Source organism: Falco rusticolus, chromosome 18 (genome assembly GCF_015220075.1).
Source record: "Falco rusticolus isolate bFalRus1 chromosome 18, bFalRus1.pri, whole genome shotgun sequence".
Taxonomy (NCBI): Eukaryota; Metazoa; Chordata; class Aves; order Falconiformes; family Falconidae; genus Falco; species Falco rusticolus.
Window position 1 is genome coordinate 1,232,161 of NC_051204.1, and position 27,925 is coordinate 1,260,085.

A 27,925-nucleotide genomic window follows, 5' to 3' on the forward strand; every position below is an offset into this window, starting at 1 on the left:
TGGAGCTGTAAGGCAACAGCGGACGAAACCACCAGAAAGGTGCAGTTCTCCATCACTCAGCACAGATGGACTCTGCGTAGGCTTGAGTTCCCTGTTCTCTGTTAGCAGGAGACATTTGTTTTTTCATTTTGCCTAGAATATAGTCGTACTTCTAGTAAGAAGGATGAAGAATAAAAGCATGACTGCTACAACAGATGCCACTGATAGACAGCTTATGATTCACTCTGAATCTAGATAACTTTACCACACTCAAACAACAATAATTCCGGTGAGATAAGCTTGCCAATCACAGACTACCAAGTAATACACTTTGCAACCTTAACTTGTCGGTCAGGGTTTGAATTTATTCCTCTGGAAAGAAAACTTCTCCAACAATACTTTTTATTTAAGTGTTGGGACTTAACAGCAGAAAAACTAAATAAGTAGTTAAAATGAGATCAGAAACACTTCTGAAACAATGGAATCACTCACTAGAAGAAAGTCAAAAGTCAGAACCAGTTCTCTCCTGAACATGAAAATGTGGTGACCTTGAATTTAAGGAAATTTAATTTTGAACAGGGCTTTGTCATTTTGCATAACCTGGTTTCTAATTCTAGATTAATGATACAGACTGAATTCATAAGGGACACTTACCTTCTCCACATACAATGTCAATTATACTGCCTCTGAGAAAAATGGTAACCAAAGAAAAGTCAGGAATAAAATCACCTTACTTTCATCAACTCGTCTCCAGTGCTTTTAGTGTTTTCTGTGTTTCCCACAACAGTTAAAAATTACTGCTTTGGTTTAAAATATTATTAGTAGCTGCCTCCATCAACAACCACCTGAGCTAGGTAGGTATTCAAGCTTGAAATAAACACGGCACTGCTCTGCAGAAATCGAGTCTAGTTAAACTGTCTGCACTGGAAGAAGTTTTAGGGCACTTTCTACAGCTGGAATCAACAAGCCCCATTCTGCCAGGACCAACAATCCTGATTCCACCACAAACCACCAGAAGATTGAAGCGCAGCAAGTTTCTCCATCATGAACTGCTTGCAATTCAACTTTTAGCCATGACACGGAGCAGCCAAAAATCTGTCAGTCAAAAAGAAAACACCAGCTACATACTGCATGTGCTATTTCAGGCTCCTATCAATCTTAAGTTAATTTTGAAGATACAGTGGTCTGACAGAAAATGGAAACAAAAAGCTAGGCAATGTATAAAGTGGCAGGAAATATTACGGCACTTGATTACTTCCAGGGATTAAAGGAAACTTGAATTATTTTCTTAATTTTTAAACGACCAAAAAATACATACTCAAACGCAGACCTAAATAAGGAGCTGCTGTAAGCCTGTTCTGCAAACCTGCTCAAGTATCATTCTTGATGAAGAACATTCAATATGGAGCTGAAGTTCAATCATTGGCAAGCACTGGAAATTTTCTCAGAACACAGATGATTTTGGATTTTACTAAAAACAACTTGTTTTTACAACAACAACCAAAGTATATTTATATATAATGCTCTGTCACTATTATACATTGTTTACAAAAAATATAAAGATCTTAATTAGCAGTTAGAACAAAATAAGTAACGCAGAACCCTACATAAAGAGATATTTTTATTACATCAATTTTGCTGTTGATCACCTCCAGCAGGAAAAGACAGAGAATGCTCAAACACTAATACGTGGAAGCTATTACACATTTTCCTCTAAATACAGAAACAAGCAGGTTAAAAATTGGTAAAACTGATATAGGAATATAGTGCCCATGCCCCACATTCCAATTCTAGGTGATCACAGATGAACAAAGAACTAACAGAGGTCAACTTCAATTCTATTTAAACACTTAAATAACTAGTGCACAGAAAATGTGGGACCCTGGGAGAAAAAATTCTCCTACCTTGATATCTGTAGACAGGTTAAATCTCTAGTAAAAACTGTCTTCCTCCATTCACCGAAAGTCCTGAAAGACATAAAAAAACCCAACATAATTTAGTAGCATTTTCTCAACACACTACTGTGTCCCATGCTGTCCAGCTGCACGCACAGAACTATAATATAACCTCGTCCCTGGAATAAACCTACAACTTTTTCACTGTATAAGCTATCAGACAGCCCTTGCTCCTTCTCATCACCATTAAAAATTTAAAAGCCCATGCTTTTAAATCTCTGTTAATCAATACTAATTTTGGTCACTTGACTCTTTCCTCTCATCACTTTTCAAATGGGAGAAGAAAAGCAGGTAACACTTGCCTTTGATACACATGATGCAGTACACTATTTTAAAAGTGCTACGTTACTTCCAAATATTTTCCTCCAACCTAGCAAGCTCCCCTGCTACTTCCCTCAGTGTGTTGTTTTTTTTTAAACTCAATCCTTACATAAACACAAATCCCATAAGGGATTCAGCACTGAATCAACCGAGTTCGATGCTTCGCCCTTTGCTCTGTCATCACATACTTATAAAAAGTTCATCAACAAAAAGCCACAAGAAATGTATCTTGCTACTTTACTGAAAAAGACCAGAGCACCTATTTTAGTACCAGCATGTATGTTTATTTGTGCTGACAATACTGTTACAGGTTTTCCCAATCTATTCTTTTAGAAATCTCACTTGAGAAACAGCAAGTAGAAGGAAATACAGACACATCTCATTTGCCATCAAACAAACAAAGCAAAAAAACAAACAAAAAAAATCAAAGTAAATTGAGACCACCTTGTATTTGCAAGTTTAAAGCAAAGTAGAATAATGTTCAACAACTTCAGCAGGGCTTTTTCATTCTACTGCAAGAGGATACTGACAAGTAATTGACAGCTTAACTTGTCATTCACACTGCTCTCCGGAACCTTAACAGAGACTTCTCAGCTGGTCTTATATGAATAATTTTATATATAAAAAACTCTAGGACATTCCATAAATTCATGAAGCAATCCTATCTTATTTCTCAGGGTTGCCAATTACTTCCCTGCTTTCAACTTTTCACTTTTGTGGAAAAACAACCAAAAAGCTAGTGCCCAGCACACAGCGCTCACCAGGATTGTGGCCGTTTCCATCAGCCAAGCAAGGAGAAGGTGCAAACGCAGCCCTAATCCCTCGGCGCTGCAGTGACTGTTGCTACAGCAAGGAGGAAGGGTCTGTCAGCCCCCCCAGGCTACCCGAGCCCTGCCAGAGCCTCCTGACGCTCCAGCACCGCTGGAACCTGGACCCTGCACCACCGGCAGCATGACAGCGCTCTGCGAGATGATGTCCCTTCTTCAAACTCCCTTGCTGCGTTCTGCAAACTGCCGCTTGCACTCTCAAAAACCACCCGACCGCCTGAGCATTTGCGTTCTGTGCAAATTCTGTTGTGAGAAAAACAAAGTTACAAGTTTCTGAACGACCGGCCAACCTCATGTAGCAAAACCCCACTGTTAGGGACCTTACTTTAACTGAGCCCGTACGGAGGCCAAACCCAAACACGTTCAGCTCAAGGAAGATTTTTATTAGGCATTACTTCACAAAAAAAAAAAAAAACCCAACATATTCCTTAGATCCTAAAGGAACAGAGTAAGAATGGATCTTACAATATTTATTTGGCATTCTCCACAATTCTTTTAACTGGTTACACGCTAGGTACTTATGAACACCTCCAGTGAGTGAGTGAAAATATCTTTCTTCTGCAGCAATGTTACAATTTTTGGAAATCTGAAGACGTGCATGGAGTTTTGGAATAACTAAAAATAACTCCTTAGAAATCTTTCCGTTTGCTGCCATCTATCTTCCTAATACATCTCTCTTAATATGATACCCTGTGAAACAAAGAGCAGAATCCAGCTTATGTAGTGTAAGCTGTAAACGAGTGCTGACGACCCATAATTTGCTCAATAACTTTCCATCTGTATTCAGAGAGCGCAGTTGATGAATATGCTCCACATTGAGCTTTTTAAATAGCAGAGCTTTCATCTGCTCATATTATTACATTAGAAATCTTTATGTGAATGCAGCAGATATTAGTGGGTTGTCAATAAAAACTGAATGTCATTAAAGTGCTTTTATTCTTTAAATGCCTTTAACCCTCTAATTATATTTGTAAATTCTGCTGTTTAACTGTATGAAAGTTATAAGTTCTGACATGTTGTATCACAACAAATATTATTTAGAGAGTAATATACAAACAGTTTTGGGGGCAGGGAGGGAATCAATTTTTGAGTTATTCCCTCTTGATTAAACACATAAATCACAACTATGTGCGTTTCCATAAGAAGCAACATGCAGTCAGGATTTCTCCAGATATTCCAAGAGTCTGGGGGTTTTAAATCCTCTGTCCTGTGGCATGGCTACAAGTCATAACATAAGGGGAAAAAATTTTATGCTTTTGGGTTGGTTTTTTGGGTTTTTTTATTATATCAGTAAAGTTTTCCCAAACTAGTTCTCTTGGACTTGGCAGAGAGAAGGTAATAGTCCTACATCTTAACTCTTACTCATCCCCAAAACCCAGACAAAAAACTGGCTACTCTTTGCTTTATTTCTTTCCTCCCCACAAGCTCAAGGTAGGGTATCGGTGACACAGGCACAGAGAACAACTGCCCTACCAACTGCAAGAAGTGGTTCAGCCTTCATACTCATTCTGCCTTCGGCCATCAATGAAGAAGCCAATTACTGTTGATTTGGGGTTTTGCCCATAAAGGCCAACTAGAAGTAGCCAGGTAACGACTCCCAGTTGCCATCCAGGCTTGCAAATTTAAAACATGACCTAGAAATAGGAATATTCCTAAGTTCCACAATGAAAAAAAAAAAAAAAAAAAAAAAAAAAAATTAAGGAATGCTTTTTGTCAACAAAATCAGGTCATTTTTGTCAGGAACAAAACAAACGGAAACTAGAAATACTGAGAAACTCACAAGATCCTTCCATGATACAAAACAGGTCGCCCACCCATCACATTGGCTGACACCATATCCAGCTGTTCTTTTCTTTTAAGCAATCACCAGCACAGAGCCACATCAATTCAACTATACATTTCCTATACTATGTGTACTGTTCCAGTACATCCAACACTTTCCAACACTTTATTCAACTTCATCCAGTGAAACAGAAATCATCCACTTAAAACAGCTTTTGAGAATTCTCTGCATTTGGGGCTTTTTCAATGGTTCAGACAATTTCTGAATGAAGACATGGTGGACAAAACTGCTCAAACAACAGGGAATGAAAGGACTTCATGTAATTTCCAAAATAAGAAAACAAAGAAATGCTATTAAAAACTGCAAGTTAGTAATAATGTCACAAAGCCAAGTAAACAAGAAGTTAAGAAATACAAGAATTAAGGTTTAGCATACTCTGCAGATGAGGTGGTTCAGTAATTCAGACACAAGGCAGTCAGTCTGCAGATGTGCAGTCTCAAATAATTTCTATGTTAGACCTGTGTAGGTAATAACTGCATTGAATTCTTCTGCAGAAGAACGTGTTAAAAAACCACCAAGTGTAAACCAGCAAAAACACACACATTCACCATACCTTTAACGTGCTTCACACCTAGCTTCAAATTATTTCTTAAAAAGAGTTTTTCTTATATTCTGTTAAAGACGTAAGTATATGGTCACAAGTTAAACTGTTTCTAAATAGGTATACCCTAGTGCAGGTGTGCACCAAAAAAAAAGGAATAAATGAAAACCCAGCTGAATGACAGCCTAAAAGAAGGGTTCCTAGTTAACACAAGAATTACTGAAACAGGTAAGAAGAACAGCCTACGAAAAAAATCACAATGTTGTTAACCCTTTTAGGTGACAGAATTGAGTACCCTCCCATTGTCCTAACCCAGAAGACAAGTACCTACAAAAGGAACAAATACTTTCAGGTACAGCAACACATGTTCCAGCTGCAGCATTTCCCTGTCAAACTAAAATGCCTGACAGAAAGAAGACTTAAAGCTTTAAGATTTAAGAAACAAAACAGAAAACCTGCCTTCCATAGCAACTTGACTACAGCTATAAACAGATACAGTACGAAATAATACCAGGATGTTTGATTCCACAGTAACAACTTAGAGAAGTCTGTGGGGATATCTTGAGATGAATACCACCCATTCTGTATTTGAAAATATTTAACATCAGTATTAAACAAGTTTCCAAAAAAGGGGATGAAATACAAGACTAGTTTTCTATTCATCCTAGAGCAAACAAAAGCAATCTTTTTTCTCCATAATCTTAAGCAAGCAGATGTTGCATTGGAGCAGGTAAAAATTCACAGCAACTTTGCAAAGCTAATTGAAGTTGAAGCCTCTAAACCAAACGTAGTATAGGTCACACGTGCCCCGATCTCAACAGTTTCATTATATTTTCCCAGAGAAATTAACAACTTACGCATACTTTTATCAACAGAACATTAATACGCAGACATTAAACACAATGACCATCTGTCTTTGAAAACTATACACTACACCAATGATCAGAACATGTTGCTCAACCAGTCCTGCTGGAAAGAAAAAGCTCTGAAATGGTCTCATGAATAGGGATTTCCATCTTTAAATGAGGTTATTTTTCTAGTTTTGGCTGTCAGTTGCACCAGCTGGTATTCATCTGATAAATTGAGTTAGTTTGGATGGTATTCTAAAGTCAAATAAAACCACGGTTTAAATTCCTTGAACATACATACATGTTGGAAACAAAATACATACTGGAAAAAAAATAGTCTTGATTCCAGTTCTAACTCACCTAAATTAATTTTTGAGCAAGACGTGTGTTCTAACGATGCCTGTCGTGTAACAAATCAAGATCAAGAAAATGGCAATATTCTTTAAATTATAGTAATTAAATATGGCTGACCTAATTTTATTAGGGACTAATCCAGAAAACCAAGTCTCATGCTTCCATCCTGATAGAGAGTTCGTCTTCTCAACTTCTTATTCTCTAATTAAAAGTAAGATTTGAATCATATGTTACCATACATAATTACTGTACTTACAGAGTTCATTACATAGGAACGTATACCATTGATAAATCAAGAATTCCACAAATAAAACCATACAACAGAACACTTCAGTCCATAATTAGATACGTCTTGGCTGATTTTCAACAGCATTGAGCAAGAATCCACTCTACCATATTCTAAGTTGGCAACAGTTTCTTCATGATCATCACTCTAAATAACTACGGGAAAGCATCCAGACATCAATGGAATTATGGAAAAGTAAAATCAGAAAATTGTTCATGCTTTAAACTGAGATTTCTCTGCTCATCCCATATGCCTTAAAAAAAAAAAAACCAACTCAAAACAGAACAAAAAACCAAACCACCCTGTGTGTTAAATACAGATGACATTGACATTCTGCTATCATAACAACTCAGACTCCTGGTTTTATATGAAAATTATAAGGAGCTTCCATTTATTCCCTGCTTAACAAACAAACAGTTCCAAGCTATTAATGGAGTATCCCATTTTTCAACACCTTAATAATGTTTACCAAAATTTACAAACTTATCTACTAGCACAGTGATTTGGGGGGCAGGAGCTGTCATTGTTTTGTTGTTACAGTGACTAGTGCTACAAAGCCTTCACCGTTCTCATGCCTTCAGACGCTAATTACCATAACATGTTTAAAAACATTAAATACAACCTGTATGTTCACCCTCTCTGCTCTATCTACAGATTGGCCATTATTTATTAACTAGTTGTTCTGGGTCCTGCACTCATAATGCACATGCCAATGTGACCATAAAATGACGGGTTGTGTTAAGTATGCACCAAGGAAAGTATTATTTGCCTTCCAGACTAATTCAAGGTTAGGAGACTTATTGTAATTATCTGACATTTTAATAGATGTCAGCAAATAACTACGAAAGGAGACTTAATGGCCCACAGATACCATGGCACCGAAAAGCTAACACAGCAGTCATTTTCAACATCCCAACCTTTCCAGTGCTGCTGAAAGTCTGGCCGGGGATTTCAGTAAGAACTGAAGAACACTGCTCAAACATATGCAACCTAAAAGATTTAAGGCCTGAATGACTAAAATGCCAAGAGCTTTACCCCAAGGATCACACTTACATTCCTGTGCCCCACACCACGCTACGGGAAGGAGAAGCAGCCTGAGAAGCAGCAAGGACCAGCCAGCGCCTTTTGGAGACAGCTGCCAGAATAGACTTCTACAGATTCCCCCTTCTCCCTGCTCCCCTTTTGGTTTATTTTAATTCCTGCCAGAACTGCGCTCAATTTTTACAAGTTTGTCACGTTTGACTTCTCTCTGGAGTATGAGAGGCCACACGCACAGCACCTCCTCCAGCAGAGGAACTTCTGCTGCTCCTGACCGCAGGCGGCACCTGAACTGTCCTCGTCTCAGAAGACTCCTGGATATTGAGGATATAAACTAACCACTCCAAACCTCCTTAACCAGCTCCTACAGAACAAACAGATTTCAAAGAAATGAAGTCAAAACCTTTTCTGCGCTCCTTCAGAAGCATGCAACCAGAACTCAAGTACTTGGAAACACAACTCTTCTTCCCAGCCCGCTTTCCCTTTTGTAAATTCAACCATGTGGAAATGGGGTAGAAGATGAAAACAACTACCAAGAGAGAGAAGCGAGTGCAGATGGGGGAAGACACTGGAAAAGTGGAACTGGTCAGGGGGGAGAATGGAATCTCTATAAAAGATGAGACAGGGTAACAATGTCACAGAATATAAGACAGACTGGAAAAAAAAGGTAAGCAGTAAAAGTGCAAATGAAGACGACAAAAAAATACAGGTAGTCATGACCAAAAAAAGTTGATGGAAAGAGAATCTAGGAAAAGACTTGCAAGAAGTCAGAGGGAAGGCACTACACAGGTGTGTGTTTGCACGTGTCCAGTGCCTGCCTGTGACACCGAGACCTGCTTCCCTGCGTCACACCCAGCAGACTCGGTCGGTACCAGTGCCAGCTGACCTAATTAGAGCCCCGTAATTCAGTATGCAAAGCTACTGAGAGAAGGAACACGACGATGCTTTCACCATAATGCACACACACGACTGCACTGACAAAATGTCTGTAACTCATGTGCTGTATAAGCAAGTGACAGAAACACGACAGTCGGGAAACACAGGTAACGGGGTGGGGGATCAGCAACAAAAACAGATGCAATTAGGGTCTTGGGTTTTTTTTAAACGAGTATTACAAATAACTTGAATATTTTGTTTGAATTCATTTTTCTATTGCCAGAGGCTAGATTTATCTACAGTTGAAACATAAGTAACATCCTACTGACAGTTTCCTTAGTGAAAAGTATGTGTCCCTACAAAAACTCAATTACACAAGCATACTGTACAGTCACATTTCTTTTCCAAACATCCTTTGTATTTGGTATAATCAATAATACTAAGGTTTAACATACACAAACTTGGGCTTTGGGTTAAAAAAAAAAAAAGAGGAAAGACCGAAAGGAAAAAAACCATACCTTATAAATGACAAAGGATTCTTCACATGTGAAATCATGCTTACATTAAAAAGAATAGCATTTTTCATGTTCTTCACTTAATAGGCCATATCTTAGATTCTGAGTGAGATACAGCAATGAAGGTTTAAGTGATAGTTTGCGTGACCTGGCTTTCATTTTTTTGGTAGCTGGCTTACTAGGTTCCATGCAGGAAAACTGTGACTTTGCAGAAGTGGATATCCTGCTTTAAGTCACTTCTTCAAACCTTCCAACAAGGGAACACATATATGAGTATGTACTTGAAGGAAAGGGCATATTTAAACACCTTTTATCTTTTATGAAGTATAAAGGTGATATTTAAAATATGCCTGACTACTTAAGACAATGTGTTTAAACTACAAGCGGTTATAAATGAAGCCATTGTACAAGCACACTTGAAATTACAGCATATAGCACGCTTCAAAAGAATTCAATGTTGTATATATGAGCTGTACGTCAGACTGTTCTTGTTCGCTAACAACTCAGAGGTTTCTGATTTCACCCTGCAACAGGCACTGAAAACTTAGGTATGAAGACTCACAGTTCTGGTACGAAGAACTGTGGTTCCTTCGCTTCATGCATGGGAAAGCTGAAAACCCAGCTGGAAGAAACCAGCTAGCCTAAAAGCAAACAGTTACAGGTCCATAAAGAACTCAAGCCACGAGGAAATAAGCAGTAGCAAGCAGAAACTGGTCATGGTGAGAGTACCAGGGCGAGCTGGGCACTTCCAAACCCCAGACTTAAGTTACTTTCGATGTAGCAATTTCAACAGTCACATTACCATGGTTACATTACATTACTTAAAAACTCAGCTGAGGATATCGAGTATCCTCCTGACTCACCCCAATTGCAAAATAAAACATGTTCGCTCACAGGAGCCATTGCCTTTGGTTCAGGTGTACTTAAGTCACTTCAGAAGATTGGTACAGGAGCATTTGAAAAAACTGACCTGAATTTTTTTCTCTGGCTCTGCTCAGAGTGTATCATATATCCCTTCCACTTTCTCTTCTGCTTGGCCCATTCATTCTATTTCACAGAGAGCCAGGTAAAGATGAGTGCAGTGATTCTATAGTACGGGTGCTTTTCTGAGCCCCTCTAGTTCTGGACTGCTTGGGGACACTGTTCTTTTCCATTCTGGGATGGGAAACGCTCTATCCATGACTCATGGATAGTCAAAAGAGTATCAGAAAGTGTGTATCAAAGCTGAAAGACAATGCAGCAGAGGTGAATACAGAAGTATTGGTTTGGCTTGGGTTTTTAGACAAAGCATTCACCACCTCCCCCATTTAGCTTTAATAAAACTCTGGCAGCGAAGGGTGAGATTTCTTCATAAAGTTGTGTAACTGCAAAAACAATCTGATCTTTTATCTGTCTATAGTCTGTCATATGGAAGAAATCTAAATGCCTTCTAGAGACAAAGAGAGACAGGATGTATGTTTTTCCCTACATTTGGAACATAAGTGATTGCAATTGCCGTGTATAATCTAGACCAATTTATGTCATCGATCACTGAGGCAGATCCGAAACCCTACCCATCTCTAAATGAAAACCTTTGTCATTGAAGAGTGTGCACAACCAAGGAAAACCAGAAAAAAACCCAGCAAAAATAACTGATTTGCCTTCCTTCCAAAGCCTAGAGCATGTAAATATTTCTTAAAGAACTGAAAAGATCAGTCAAGAAATAATACATACCTACTCAGACTTGTTTTCCCTCTAAAGCCATTAGGTAGATTTGCTGGTGAAAGCAGGGAGACCTAAGCCTTACCCTTACTCGGGCTCCTTTCAGCTGTGGCACCATCACTACTTACAAAGCTACTATGACAGTAAGCACCTGGAAGGAGGATCAGAACAGAAGTGTTACTAGTCCAAAGCTGCTCTTCATAAAGTGGTTTCTGCATGGGGATATATTCCACACTTGCATACTATACCCCGATACCTGCACGCACCCCTCACACATACACTCCACTTCCATCCAAACTCTTATTCCAGAGCTGGGAGAATTTGGGGCTTGAGGAAACCCCTCCCTCCTGGAATACATTCCCACTTCTTTTGTCTCAGGCTTAAAAAGCAGCATATTCTCACTCTCACTGCAGTGCAACGAAGCCAAAGTCTCTGATTCACCTTTATTACACTCTGGAACAATGTCTATTAAGAAACAATGGTCTGAAATTTCCCCAGGCAAGTTCTGCAGGAAAAACATTTCTGACATCAAGATCTGTTACAGAAAATACAGTAATCTCTACTGTTCTATTACCATCCATATCAGGAAGCCTTTTTTCTTTAACAAGTCTGAAAATGGAAAAATAATTTAATATTCACACTGTTGTAGCTAGATTGGATTATCTTAAATCTAAATTGGGTATGGATATCACATTTTCCAAAGCTTACTGCTTGTAAAGCAAAATAATGCAAACAATACTGCAGAAACCACTTCATAACATTCTTACCACAAGTCCAAAAAAAGGCATATTTCCTCAACTACCACAGAAAGCTCTTTTATGTTGTATAAACACATACAAGGAAAGTGAAGGAGGAAGAACTCTGCCGTTGGCTTTTGGAACCTTGCTATTAAAGCAATAGTCATAACCCCAACTGCCCAGCTATGTGGTATGTTCACTTAACATGTTAGCCTTTAAAGATCACAAGACTCGTGAACAAATCCCTCATTAACCCATGAGTGAAGCAACTCACTGGTGCAGTAACCCCTCCCCGCAAGGCAGCCAAGTCAAGAAGATGGACACATACACTAAACAATTGAAGAAAACTGGCACAACCTTACTTTCAGCAATGTTTTAAAGGGCATATTGCAAATGAGGATTTAAGGGTATCTGCAGAAGTGTTCGGAGAGATACACATGGTATTTGCCTACATTTCACTTGGAATTTGCACTTTAATTTACTCTTTTCCAAATAATTGGCTTTTTAAAATGCATCTCTTTCCCCTGCTAGATAGTTCCTGTCTACTCAATCACTTTTCTTCTATGCAAATCATTCCACATCTTTGATCATCCTTGCTGCCCTGCAGTAAGTCTTCTCCAGCTCTAAAATACCTTTTTGAAAATGAGATCTAACTTCACTGTCTTCAAGACGTGGCCATTGCACAAATCTCTAAGATGGCTCTATGATGCTTTGTTTTATTCACTGTTTCTTTCCTACTAATCCCTAACTTTTCACATTGAGATTTGTTTTGCTTTGGTTTGATTTTAAAGCTGCCAAGAACGGAGCTGATGCTTTCACTAGTCCTAATCCCAAGATTCCCTACTGAGTGGCAACAGTCAGTTTAGAATCATCATTTTCTATAACCTGGATCTGGTTTTACTACACATGCAATACTTATCTACGTTGCATTTAATTCACTGTTATTAAACAGTAATTAAAGACTTAAGGCCCTTCTGCAAACCTTCAGTCATCCCTTGCTTTTAATGCAGTAGGTCTGTGTCACTGGCGGGACTGATTACCTCCAGCCTACTTCGTGTTCGAGCCCATTAATTACCCTCAGCACAGGGACTAGTGCCAAATTCTACAGGTGACATCCCTCTGCCGTAACAGCTGACCACTTATTTCTACGCTCGTTTTTATCTGAGCCCACCACTCTCCAGGACAGGACTGACTCATGCTGTGCCCGCTCAGTTTTCTAAAACTTCTTCGGTGAAAAACTTTGGATGAAACACTTCTGAAAACCCAAGTGGATCACATCAAATGGATCCTCTCCTCCATGATTTTCTGGCCCCTTCAGCAGAACTACACGCCATTCATAAAGCAGGAATTCCTTCTACAAAACCCACGGCAACTCTCCCTGTATTTATCCAGCTGTCATCTATGCAGCACGAAGTGTGACTTCACATAGCACAAACGTGAAGGTAGTACACGGCCTCCATCTTGCCAGAGGAACAGTTTGCATTTGCTGAGATAACTTGCCATTTCCCAACAAGAATCTGGTAAATCCAAAAGAATTTCTTTAAGGCTTTCAGCCCTTGAAGATAAAGAGCCAAAACAACTCTTACAACACCCTGTCCACGGGATCCACTGTCCTGACGCAGCTTACAGGACCGTGCCTACACAACGCAACCAACTCCCCATCTTCAATGCAGGACGAGTCAAGTTAAAGCAATGGAAGTGTTATGACTTAACCTAATCATAACTGGTATTTCAGCACCTGCTATGATTACAATAATGTAGGTCTTCATTTAAAATTTTAAAAAATACATCAGTAAGTTTAAAACCTGAACTCCATCAGGAGACTTTTAGACATTCACACAGAGCTCCTCTGCTTAACCCCATCAGCGTTATTCCGCCCCACTAAATGTGCCATATTCTGTCCTTTAGACCTAAAACAAGCAAGCTACTCCTAGCTTACACAACGTACAGCCTTGGTGGTGCCTGTCATGCCTCATGCTCTACCAAGGTGGAAACAACACAAAGCAAGCCTTGAGAGACAACATACTGCTCTTAGCACGTGCTGCATGGAAATAAGATTCTTGTGTGTCACAGATGGGGGCGTGAGCGATTTTATTTTTTTCAAAGGAAAACCAACGAAAATGTAACTCTCTCACACCAAGTTCCACTCTAAAACATGATTTACAAGAAATTCTGCATTTAAGTAAGCATGTCATTGAAAGTCCTGCAAAATTAACTCTTAGGAAATTTTCTTGCTTTCATTTATTTATAAGATCAAGTCATTTTAGACGAACCAAGCCACCAAGCTGCGACACTATACCTCCACAACAACTGATGCATACCTCAAAAATTCCTTCAGGGTGAAGCCACTAAAATAACAAGGCAAAACACAGGAAAAGTGCTAACTAAGAAATCATTTATCTCCTCTATAAAGTCCAGGCAGTTAAGATTATAATAAATAATGCTTGCAGAAAGAAAAACCTTCCTTCTCCCAGTTAGTTTATTCTGCAGAGCTGATAGTACCATGTTTGCATTTGGTTTTCCGGGTATAGTAAGTCCATTTCCTCAGCTGTTTTCACAGCCCCTTACAGGAGATATTCACACAGCAACAAAGAACAGAAAAAAGAAAATAATAATAAAAAAAAAAATCTCAACTAAGTCAACACTGAACCTAAAATTATTCTTTCAGTTTCAGGCTGAGGTCCCTCCTGTTCAAAGGTTACTCCACTCGTGAGTGACTTTCTGTATAATAATTATTTTTAATACACTACTACGCATAGGCACAAATGGTAAGGTTTCATTGTCACCCCTGTGCTCAGCTTTCAAGAAAAACATGGATCATTTCACTCACATCAGAATAAAGAGGCTTTGTGAAACACTTCATATTTAAAGGCGAAAGATGAAACGGCTGAAACATCAACATTTCCACAGCCTCAAATGTTGCTACAGCACAGGCCAAATGATATTCCTAAATGCCAATTTACAAGCCAGCCCTTACGCAAGTGAGGGCTTAGTTCCCCTGGAAGCTCCCAGTGATTCCAGTTACTGGGGTGGAAGGGGTTGGTTTTGCTTTAAATTCAGTAAAAAAGCTATTTTCTTATCAAAAATAAAAACTACGAGCATTCTACCATAGCTATCCTTAGCAAAGGAAAATGCACAATATATATTAAGAAACACACCAGGTAACTAATTTTAATAAGTAGAATTATTCTAAAAACTAAAATCTAAAGTTGTAACTGAACATTCAATCTACCTCTGTGTGTTACTGGCTACCTGAGAAAAAAAGGTAATTAAACGTTCAGAACTGGTCATTGGTATTCCATTTTTAAATGATGGTAAGTACCTACAAAAATAAATTTTCAACTTAATTTACTTTTGGAACAACAATTCTAGCATTTTGAGGTTTTCCTCTGCAAACTGTCATGGGTAACATTGTATTGTTTTGTTGGGGGGGGGGGGTGTGTGTTAAAAGACAAAACACAAATAAAATGGGAGGACAATTTAAACAACCTTCCTCAACAATAGCACTTCATTTGCTTCATTATGGTACCCGTTTCTCTCTCTTCCTTTTTAATTGCTCTTCTCAAAGTCTCTGCTTTAATCCTCCACTACAGGCAGTAAGCAGCTCCCTTTGGAGCCCCTACCAAAACTATTCAACCTATCGAAGAGTCTAAGTAAGTTTTAATTTTTTCACAGTATATTAAACCCTTCTTTGGGAAGCCCATAGCAAGGACAATGTAATATTTCACAGGACAAGCACAAAATCATGGCTACACCAGAACAAAACTGGTGGGGACACCAAATGATGTCAATCCCATCTCCTGCGCCGCAGAAGGCAGCGCTTTTAACTAACAGTGACATGGTATAAAGAACAGTATTTCAATGTAAAACTGTAATGGTTTCTATAACTCCCAGTCCGATCACACCTTCCCTTTCTCACGCTGAAGATCAACAGAGACATGTGAACGAGGTACTCCCCGAGAGCTGCGGTATGTGAAATCGGTTCAGTTTCCGTGAAACTTTATCTGGTTAAAATACACCAGCACAGTACCAGGCTGTCCGCTGAGATGACCCTCCCTCCAAAACCATTCCTGCAGACATTATCCGTGTAAGAAAAGCAGTATTTAAAATGGCTTTAAAAGGCTTTAATGGCATGCACTGTGAACTTTTAATTTATTTTTTTTCTTTCATGTTGAGAGATTCTTTTCTTCAGATTCAACTGGCTTGCTTGTTTCAGAAATGTTACAGCCAGAGAAACAGCAAATTCTTCACACACTCTGTTTGTAAAGGTGTGATTAAATGTTGCCACTTTCTCTTTACATATAATGGGAACTGTTATCTGGCATAACTATCTGTATGAGACCATTTCCATCCATCTGCAGCTGCAGTTTGTCATCACATTAGTACATGAATCCTACCCAAATCCTAGAACACACATTTTTAATATTGAATATCATCTTTAAAGAGTAATACAAGACATCTGATGTTTCAGACATGCATAAGATAAGCTTGGAAATGGCCCAGCTTCGCACACACTAAGACACAGAAGTTTCATTAGCAGCATAGCACAGTACATTAGATTACTTGGAACAGTACAAGGATGGAGACAACAGAACTTTTATAAAGGAGGTGCATATTACTGCTCTGGCTAAAGACAAAGAAGTTATTATTTCATACAACAGCCCTGACCATAGCACCAAAAAAACGGTAGAAAAAGACAGCCTGTGATTTCTGCTCATGTCAAACTGGCGTAGACTGGGTTCACAAGCTACTGCTACAAGCTGCACCTAAAAGTATACTTCCCTTACAGTTTTGAATAATGTATCAATAGGCAGAGAAGTAATAGATTCACTGTCAGTACTACATCATTTGCAGTAGAGAATTAGATCCATAACTTGAAATCCTTCAAGAAAATGATTGCTCCTACAAAATTACTATTATATGACTCTATTGCATCAACCAATAAATAAGAACTGTCAGCAAGTTCAGAAAAAAATTCTTCACAGGTTATTTCTGCTAAAAACTCCACATGCTTTAAGCACTCATACTTGGCAGTAAAGTTGAACACAGCTTAATTTATGTAAGCAAAATTAAAATAACTACACCACTGAAGTAATTAAAGCAGAGGAAGATAAGGAATGAATTTCAATACTATTAGCAATACCCCTTCCTTCCAATTCTTAATTATATTTGTTTGTATACAAATATTTGTGTCAGGGTACATTTTATTAGTTTGTTCTAAAACACCTGTAGAAAACTCAGGCAGCAATTAGACAGATGAATGTCTAATACTGAAGAATAATTTACCACATTCCACACTGCTGTCTAAGAAATGCTATTTAGTCCTCTCTAAACGTGCCCTTGGTACGTTTTTCCACGTCTACAGTAAAATATACATTATGTTTATAAATGCATACACATATATATGCATACAACATTTTAGACAAAGTACATCAATTTTGCTAGAAAAAGGGAAATAATGTAAAATCCTGTATTAAAGTTTGCAATCGATCTAGTCACCGAGTCCTCAAGATCTTAACAGAGACATACATAAACAATATGGTAAATTCACAACTTGAAAAAAAATACAGTCATGAAGATTTCCAGCTTCTAAATACTAAGCTAATAATTACATATGTGAAAACCCACTAAAAATCCACTGAAAAGATGCTGCTTAGAGCAAAATGTGACCTACAGAATCTTTACTATCAGGATGTGTAGAAAAAATAATGCCATTTCTCATTCCAGTTCAATCTCAAGTTTGTCTACATCGCAGATAAAAGAAATGCAGTAGTACTATCAGCCGACACTAAACTGAAATAAATACACAAATATATTCCCTACAACTCTTTGAAATACTCCATCCTAGCAGCATCCTAACACACCTACTCCCCTTACCCACTGCCCTACATACATAATGCTGATATAAATACTTACTGAAATATTAATATTTAATTTTGAATACCGAAACAATTATTTGTAAAATTTTTCATCCACCCTCTTATAAAAGGGTAGCATATATGCATTGAAGCAGAAAAAGCAGCTGCACACTCGTCCATCTTTGGACAAGCAGTCACGCCAGCTCCACTGCCGGCTCTGTTTAGGGGATGTTGGCTGGCGCTTGCGGTAGTTCAGGTACCAATGTGTCAAATCCTGTTTGACTTTCAAACCACTCAACCAAGTCAGTCTCGACCCTCCGATCAGCTTTTGCTATCTCTAACCTCTTCATTAGGAGACTGGTAGCCTTCTTCATACAAGCTATTCAAAATACATTATTACTAAGTTCATCACTTTCCAGTTACTCTTCCCACCAGCCTATCTGCATGCTTATTTACATGCAATTATCTATTCAGGAAGCACATTTACAAAGTCAGAAACATCTTGCTGCTGTTCCGTTTCTCCATTTCATCTTCACTAATTTAGCTGTCCTCCAATAATTTATTTTCACATCTTCCTTCATCCTCAGAATTCACAAGACAGTTTTGAGAAACAAAGGTGGGTATTTACAGACCTACACCTCCATCACTTGCTCACAGCAAGGGAAAAGCAAATAACTCTTTGTTAACATAAAAAACCCACCATGCTCCTATATCGTGGCAACATGCTGGCCACTCGGAACACATGCAGATCCAGGTCCATCATGACATGCACTGTAGCTCGTGAGGCCAAGGGACACTGGAAAAAGATGGAGATTGCCATCCTTAAGAAAGATTACTGAAGATGATGAGGGGGCTGGAGCATCTTCCTTAGAGGAAGGGCTGAGAGAGCTGGGGCTGTTCAGCCTGGAGCAGGCGGAGGGGGGATCTTACGATGCCTACAGATATCTGGAGGGTGGGTGTCAGGAGGACGGGGCCAGGCTCTTCTCAGCGGTGCCCGGCGCCAGGACAAGGGGCCACGGGCACCAGCTGCAGCGCGGGAAGTTCCACCTGAACATGAGGGAGACCTTGTCTGCCCTGAGGGTGAGGGGGCGCTGGGACAGGCTGCCCAGAGCGGCTGCGGGGTCCCCGTCTCTGGGGACACCCAGACCTGCCGGGCGGCTCCGTGCAGCCTGCTGGGGGAGAGCCTGCTCTAGCAGGGGCTGGGCCGGGCGACCCCCGGAGCTCCCCTCCCAGCCCCACCAGTCTGCGATGCTGGGATTCCCTTTCAGCATACAGAAAGACAGAGCAGAAGTCAGAGCTCCCAGAAAACAGATCCCATTGGAATGGGGATGCCAACAGACATCTTCTGGGGGAGACCATAGCTGTCGCAGCTAAAGGACAATCAGCACAGATGTCCTCAGCCCAGAGTTATTCTGCAACACTATACTGGGAATACTAAATGTACCGCTGGAGGCCTCCCAGTCCCCTACACCAGCAAAGCCTGGGGCTCCTCTGGAAAAGGGACTTCCCACGCACTTACTATTTATCTCAAGACCAGGTAAAAACGCTTTGTCATGGCTGTTTTTGCCTGTTTTTTTCATGATTTAAGCATTCACAGCAAGCTTTCCACATCAATGGAATAGAGAAGTGGGAAGGAGTGTTTGCGTGTGTGATCCCTTAAATCCTCCCCATCACTGAGAAGTATAAAAATCACCTAAGCATGGAAAGGTGGGGGCTTCATTTCACACAAAAGGCTTCATTTCAGAAGATTTCACCACATGTGCACAGAAGAGAAATCAATGGTGTTTGTGAACCAGATCCTACCCAAGCCTTTGCTGAAAACCAGCACACAGCTCATGCTACACTCAAGGGATGAGCGATCAATTTCTGGCCCTGCTACTCAAACCCAACAATGCTGCAGAGATAAAACAACAGCAGGATGAGAAGGGGGAGGGAGGAGGAAGAGGAAGAGCACAAATAAAGGAAGGAAAACCAACCTGATGTTCCTATAATGAGTAATATGCAAAAGCTCGCCATCTGATATCTATACCAGAGGTAAACACCACCCCAGTAGAAAAACAAACACAACACATTTAAAAAAATACCAGGTTCCCTCCCTAGCTTTCTTGCAGTATTTCCAGAGAATTTCACATTTTTGCTTACAGTATGTCTAAATGTTACTTAGAAAAATCCTGCTAGCAAGCTACAGACAGATAAAACCTGTTTCCTAAAGGAAAACGCTGAATTCAGAGGTATACAAATAACACAACATGAAACCTGGGGACTACTTTTCTTTTTTCTAAAAAACAACCAACTGTAAATATCGAATCCTTCAATAAATTTAGGCACATCAAACATGTAAAGAGTCAATATTTTAAGTGGTTTCTTATTTGGAAGAAGATCATAAAAATCAAATTTTACAAAGTATTTAAAAAAAAATCAGATCAACTCCCACTAACAACAAGCATTTCAGATGCAACAGCTCCGACAGCACGAATAAACACAAAGGGATGTAAACTCAGTCTTGTACAAGAGAGAGCACCAATACACGGCGCTTTTGACTTGGCTCTTTGTATTTGCATTTTAATGATGTGTTACAGAGCATCTTAAAAAAAAAATCCTCCTACATAACAATTACGTATTTCCTTTGAATTATGCAAAATAATTCCAGACTGAGACTGAATTTTCCTTCCTACACAGGCACTCCAGAAAACTTGAAAATGAAGTTATTTGCCTTAACATATACAAACACATACTACATCAAACTAAAAGCTATTTCTCCCCAAACGCAATGAAGATATGTCCAAGATTATTTTACACAGAACATTATATATGTTACTATGGGCTTATTTTTAAAAGCCTTCCAAGCTTGGTCTAGCCACATCTGTTATTTTGCACAGAGCCAGCAAAGGCTCCAGAATTTATTCTCCCCATTGTTGTTTATGAAATATAGGATATACTTTTGGATTACTTTAATCAATGCTTAATACTGGTAAGTTATAGCTTTACCACGTATAAGCTTTTGTGTACATCAAAGCACCCATATAAACTGTTGTAAACCAGTTACATTAGGAAGAAGAAATGGACACAAGTGAAAAAATTTCAGCTCAGTTTTCTACTTTACACTGGTGTCACAACATAACGAAGAACTTCAGAAAACCAAAACCATTCGAAAGTTTAGGCCAGGTTTGGGAAATCCCACAAACAAAACCAGCCTTGACAGTCAGGAAGCAAATACTTTGTTGCAGCCATAGTTTCAAGGAGATTTGGGGTTTTTTTTCTTAGTACTCAGCCGTCACTACATACAACCTCCATGAAACCAAAATGATTGTTTCCTCCGAGAGATGCCTGGGAGAAAAAAAGTGAGAATCTTTATTAAAAAAAACAGCACTTTATGTATGGTACCTACAAAGTTCTAAAATAGGGCTAAATATATTACTCGATCCAAACAAATTGCAAAAATCAGATGTTCTTTCTACTGATAATAAATGGTGACAACGCACATCTACTGCCAAAAGTAAATGTATAGTTCCTCACAGCACCCTGACCCGCTCTAACAGCCGTTATTTCTGCTCCTACACCGCAGCCAGACGGAGGCTCAACATGGAGACTGTTCTCCACCAAATCGACCCCCATGCACTGCTCAATCTTATTTTTAATCACATCCTGCAGTTCACACCAGAACCAGCCACGCGGCATCATTTCTTACACATAACATTAATATTTATACATTTATTCAAATTTTCTTGCAAAACTTATCTAGAAATCAGTCAGCCAACAACTTGTCACGCTTTAAGCTTGCTTCCTGGCCCCCCCCCCCCCCCCCCAACTATCCACAAAGAGCCTGAAATCAGAATATGGAATAGCGGGATGGCTGCCAGCAGACTTCCTGCACTCGGGGCTTGCAGCATATGGATAAGCTCTTAATACAATACAGAAAGACGACTTCTTGAATGTAAGCAGTCAGGACTAGCTTCACACAGAAGTTCAGCATGAGTGTCTAGACTACAAGCAAACTGCCACCAGATATAAATCTGGGGATTTACAGTGCAGACGCTTGACAAGTATAGATTTAAGCTGCCCAAATTCCAAACCTGCAGATTTCAGTAAGAACTCGCATGCATCAGATGCAAGAACACAGGTGGTGGCGTGCGCCATTTGAGAAGGATAAATCCCCCACAAATGCCAGAGTCAGCTTGAGTACATCCATAGCTAAATGGGTAATAATTAATACAAGATTTACTCTGCATATAGTATTACTTTTTAACTGAAGAAAACCAGCCCAAACCGTACTCGTGTAAAACAGTACTGTAAAGACAGACTCATCCCTTGGAAGATTTTTACAGTTGCTCAGTTTCCCGATAACGATGAATAGCTAAATGTCATGTGTTCTAATCTTCCTTTAAAGATGGTTTTACCCAAACTTGGAGAGATTTTTCATTCACCTCCTTTTATGAAGAACGCCAATTTGCATCTATGATTTTCAGTGTTTATGCTAGTGAAAAACTTCAACTACACAAAAAAGCGCAGCACATGCAAAGCAGTAAACTCAGGGCACTACTATGGGCTGCTTTTCTGACTGCAAAACCGTTTGCCTGCAAGGACAAACGCAATGCAAGAGTTTAAAGTTGATCACAATAGCTTGCTTTAATGCAAAATTTTAATTGTAACCAAGACTCATAAGAGAATACACAGTATACAGTTACATCAGGTACATAAAAATCATATAATGGATTTGGTTTACCTGAATGCTGAAATTTCTCACAAAAAATATCTCATTGAGGCAAGTATTTCAAACACAGCACCTTCGTATCTGTCTGGCTTAAACTGTATTTCTGAATAGGAATATCTTGGTAAATAGATTTAACGACAACATTCAGATGCTTACTAAATAATATTCATTAAGCCACTTAAAAAACTTATGCACGTATCCACCAACTTCGATGCTGATCTCTGTTCCCAAAGATCAAAACTACATGGAAAACTCACAGTGCAAGGACTGTGAAAGCATTCAGTAGACTTAGACAAAGTCTTTATTGACTACATTTGTTAGGTAGTCTTATGGACATTTACAAGAGACAGAAGCAGCAAAAAAAAAAAAAAAAAAATCCACAAAGAAATAATAGTTCGATGCAAAGCTTATCTGTTTTACGAGGACCTCTGCAGTGCCAGGGGCATGGGAGGGGGTGGGAAGATACTGGCAAAGTCCCCTAGCTGAGAGACAATGTATGCTGACATCAAAGCAGCTAAATCATCTACCCAAATAACTTGGGAGAGAACAAGGAAAGCCTTCTTTGAAAACCTATCTGGGTCTGCATGAATTTTGTCCACACTGATACATAGTATTTTCAGGGCCTGATCAAGTCCGAAATAAGAACCCAGCACTGCAAAAAAAGCCACAAACTCACATTTCACTCCATTTCCCTTGCTCTGTGTGCATGCAAATGACATTGCATTTTTTTAATTTTCATTTAGGATGTTTTACAGAGCTTTGCTCTGTTCCTGCTTGCCTGTATTTATACTACTGACCATTCATTTTATTCAGAATAAACACTGAGAAATTAATCTGTTCATATCTGAAGCTCCCAACATTTCAAGATCCTTTTGAATCTAATCCTGTCCTCCTATCACTGCAAACCCTTGAAATCTGATGTCATGCACAGGTTTTACTAGTACACCCTCAGTTCCATCATCCAGGTTACTAAGCAACTCGCTAACCAGTTTTGCATCCACTTTACAGCAGTTCTGATTATGCTACATCTAATTTTTCAGACAAAAATATCATAGGCCACCATATCAGAAGTGTTACTAAAATCAATACAGGGAATTTTTCACGTAATTACAAAGTTTTTCTCATCATCTTACAGCAGGTAGCAGCAATCTGTTCATGACTAGTTAGAGCCAAAGGATAAAGAACCGAGATCTTTCAGTTCCCATTCAGCCAAGTCGAAATCAAATTAATAGACCACTCTTATTCACTCGTATTAACCAAGTTAAGGCTTACATAATACCAAAAAAAGCCAACTTTTTTAGTGCCTAGAAGATGGTCTAGCAGGCATCACAGCCCATATTCCCCTGACCTACTCCCCTCGCACTTTCTTTCACATGCCAGCAACTAAAACCTCAGCATAGACCCCCATGACTGAAAATACTTCTCAAGTTCACAAAAATAAATAGTTGCATCTCCTTCTCTTTGGAAACGTACACTAATTTAGAACTACACCATTTGGCCTGTGATCACAACTTGTAACTGGCAAGAACTCCCACTGTTATTACTTTTTGGGATAACTACTACCCACATAGTGCCAGATGGTATATTCCACCTCTGCTGAGGAGGTGTAGGAGCACTGCCTGCTGTCAGCATTGCATTTCTTTATTTTTTTTTTTAAATCAAGACATGGATAATATTACCAGCCTGAAGAGAAAGCAGGCGGGCATATGTAGCTCCATTACAGATTAAGCCTTCAAAGAGCAATATTCCTTTCTTTAATTGTGCCCGTTACACTAAATCCTCGCTCCTGAAGACAAAAAAAACAAGGAATGCCTTGACACACGCCCAAGTATTAACCAAAGGTTGGTGCCAATGGAAAGCTGCTCACGAATTTTTCAAGTAAACCCTAACGTTCTGTGAAGCTGAGTATCTCATACTAACAACAGTGTGAAACAGCAGAAAATTGAGTTGGGGTCCTCTAATCAAATCTTACACTGAAAATTAAATAGGAAATAATTATTTGAATAAGAAGGAAAAATCTTCATTAAGATAGCAAGTGGGAGATTTCTCCCTTCATAAAATATATATTATTAAACTAAGATCATTCAGAAATGCAAAAGTTGCTAGAAGAGATAATAAGCATTAGATCCCCCAGTTAAGCAACTACAGAAAGTAACAGCTTACGCAACATATAGCTATATGCACAGAATAACTGCCTGAACCCGTATCATTTTGCAAATATCCTTAAAAATAAAGTCACATGAGGAACAATGTGGCCTGCAAGCTCAGGGCAAGCCAGCAAAATCCACAAGCGCAAACACTTATTGGGATCATTTAAATCACTATATCCACTTACATTTGCACCCCTCCACAGGCTCGGTTTAGCCACTCTCATACAAGTGGGACACACGTACTTCCTTCTGGCTCTCTTCTCCAAGCATCGCATATTCCCCAAAATCTATCCTCGTGATATTTTACTTTGGTTTTCCCTGTCTCAGAACCCTTCCATATTCTATTCCTCAAAACCTCTGAAGGATAGGACGTTGTTTATCTGTTTGCCCACTAATCCCCACTTTGCTGAAGACTTTCTTCTGCAGCACTCCCAAGGAACAGCCTGCCTAAGCCTATCCCAATTATCTTCTCAGCGGCTGACCCCTTATGTTCATGGATGGCCACTAAGGGCTGACACGAGAGCCAAAGCGGGCAACGGAAAACCTGCAGGCTATTAAGGGAGCCTACAGCAAGAGGAGTGGAGACAGGGGGCTCAGACCTGAAAGGCCATAACTATTTGGACCAACTTCTTTCAGGTTACAAGCACCATGCTGCCATCCCCTTACTGACTTCCTAAATCCTGGTGACCTACAGGACACACAGGCTTTCCGATCGACATCTCTCAGCACTAAAAACACGTACCTCATTTCTGCAAAAGCGCTGTGGACATTTATCTTCTAGTTACTAGGCCTCTTCAAGTCATTATCTGGAACATTAGGAGCACCCTACCTCAAAAAGCGTTTCTCAACACCAAATAATCCCAAAGGACAGAATGGGAGATAACACAAAGGGGAAAATATCTGTTATTGAAGAGATAGATAAAAGGACTGACAACAGGAAACGTGCACACTTCATTGTTCACTGCACTCTGGTTGCATATTGTTCCTTTCCTTTCCAATAACATGTCTTCATTAAAAATACCAACTTTACAGGATCACAGCCCAAGAGAAGATGGCAGAAGCTCATTTTTATTGATAGAAAAAGGCATCATCAGAATCTGCTGTGCCAGGCTGGTGGGCCAAAACAGGACTGTTAATTCCACCTGCTCAGCACCACCAGTAAACAATGTCGGGGCAGGAACACCTGGAGGAAGGCAGAGAAATGGGATTTTTACTTTATACCCAGGCACCTGGTTCAGCACAGCTGGGAGACTGGCAGCTTTCAGCCGGTGGGTGAAGACAGCAGGAACCAGGAATCAACAGCTGGGTGGTGGCACAGGCAGGTAAAACTTCTTCAAAGGGCAAAAAGATAAGCTTTTTGTGTGTGTGCGTTTCCCTAAAACAATAAAGCAAATAAACCAGTTTCCATTTAACAACTGCAGAAAGAACCTAAATCCTCCGACATTTATACCTCTCAAACCACAACCAGGAAGCCACACAATTCACATTTGTTCCTCTTTACAGCCTTCTCCCAGGTTTCCTTGTATTTTCCTCTTGACTTCATTCGAAAGAACAGCATTACACAAACTCCAGACAGAAGCAGCCCACTGAAAATGCCAGGAGCCCATAAATACGGCTTACCAATATTTAAGCCAACCATTAAAACACTGACCACAGGATCCAGCTCAATCTGCTTAATACTCTGCAATTAAAGGATGGAAAATTCACCTGCAAGCAACTTCAGATTACCATCAAGGTGACAGGCAGCGAACAGAAGAGACCATAACCATTTCCAGGTGAAGGATATTAAGACACTTTCAAGAGTATCAGTTAATGCTTTTCAGCAACTGGAATCAATGCACAACTGCTTTCTGGAACCCCAAACACTATAAATATTCATACTCCCATTCTGAAGAGATATTTTACATTGCCTTTAATTTTGATACTTTTCATATGCACTAATGGCTTCTCTTTTTCATATGTGTTCATCAAGTTTCTCATTCAAACTAAGCAGGAAACCCACATTTTTAAGACAGCCAGCTGAAAAGAACACATCAAAAAAGGAGGGAACAATTCATACACATATACAATCCTCGCTCATTAGGGAATCTAAAAAAAAAAACAATATAAATTGCAGCAGTGATGTCTCCTACAGACTGCTTTACAAGAGCATTTTACTTAATTCAAATACAGAAAAATAGCAGCAATCTGCCAAAATATTATTCTACCTGCCCTGGAAATTGTATAGGCATGAAGGAAAAAATAAACACCCAAAATAACTGAAAGTTAAGTAAATAGGAAGATCGCCTATCACAAAATGCAAATTAACGATCTCTCTTCTCACCCTCACTAATTAATAACAAATTCCCAGTGTGACTTCTATTGCAAATAAGAATTCACCTATCCAAAATACTTCCTTCATTAATGAGATCATTACAAATCTCAAATTTGAGATCACTACAATTCAACCATAATTGGCAATTAAAGCTGATGTAAGTAAAAATTAGACAATAGAATATACACCATTAAAGTGAGGAACTCTGAGAAGAGACACACATTTACCCTATTCACTGTTACTTGGGGATTTTACCTCAACTGCTCCCTCAAGCCATTCCATACTTAAATCTTAAAAATATCCCCTACAGATCAGGGTTAAAGATGCAGTTCAACTACTCAGCTGAATTTCATTAGTGATGTATTTATACAAGCTCCAGGTTTTAAGTACTACACAACAGAAATCTGCAAAGCATCATTGCTCTCTGAAAACCAAGTCACCTATCTTAATGGCAAAAAAAAAACCAGAAGAAATTGAAAACTGGATGTAAAGACAAATAACTCATCGTGGTGACCAAATCTCTGCTGTCTTACTTGCAACCTACTCCAAAAGAAAGGATCACAAACTTACAGATTAAACTTGAGGGTAGAGAAGCAAGAAAGCTTGTCTCCACCCTTCCAAGCTTTGGAAAGGCTGGGATAATGGAAGATACACATTTGCTGTTTGCATACACTTACAGCTCAGCTCAAGACAAACACCGCTTTCAGCCTTCTCTGCTTTGCTCAGCATAAGAAGGTCAGAAACGCTAATCAGATGACTTTTCAATAACTCATGTGAAATGGGACAACATGAATGGAACTGTGTGTGGTGCAAGAAACGATAATCCACACACATCAGGATCTCCGCTTTGGACAGGTACCACTTTATTCTTTCTCAGTAAGTACAAGCAAACGACTAACGAGCAACAAGTTGCTCCAAGACCTTAAAATTATGAGCATGAAAGGTCTCTACCAAGTAATCACTCCTCAGCAAAACAGCAAAATTAACAGCAACTCCAGCCTTTGTACCACAGAGCTATCAGTCTGCTCTGGAAGATACTCCTTCAGTCACCAATATGGTCTTTTCATAAAG

At 39.3% G+C, this 27,925-nt stretch overlaps 1 protein-coding gene across 5 annotated transcripts in view; it reads right to left on the reverse strand.

Moving 5' to 3' along the window:
• TANC2 (tetratricopeptide repeat, ankyrin repeat and coiled-coil containing 2) overlaps window positions 1–27,925 on the reverse strand; it is a 247,267-nt gene that overhangs the window by 214,279 nt on the left and 5,063 nt on the right. For all 5 annotated transcript variants that reach the window (XM_037411279.1, XM_037411277.1, XM_037411278.1 and 2 more), the window contains exon 2: window positions 1,884–1,946. The gene's annotated coding sequence lies outside the window, so the exon portion shown is untranslated. The remainder of the gene's footprint in view (window positions 1–1,883; window positions 1,947–27,925) is intronic.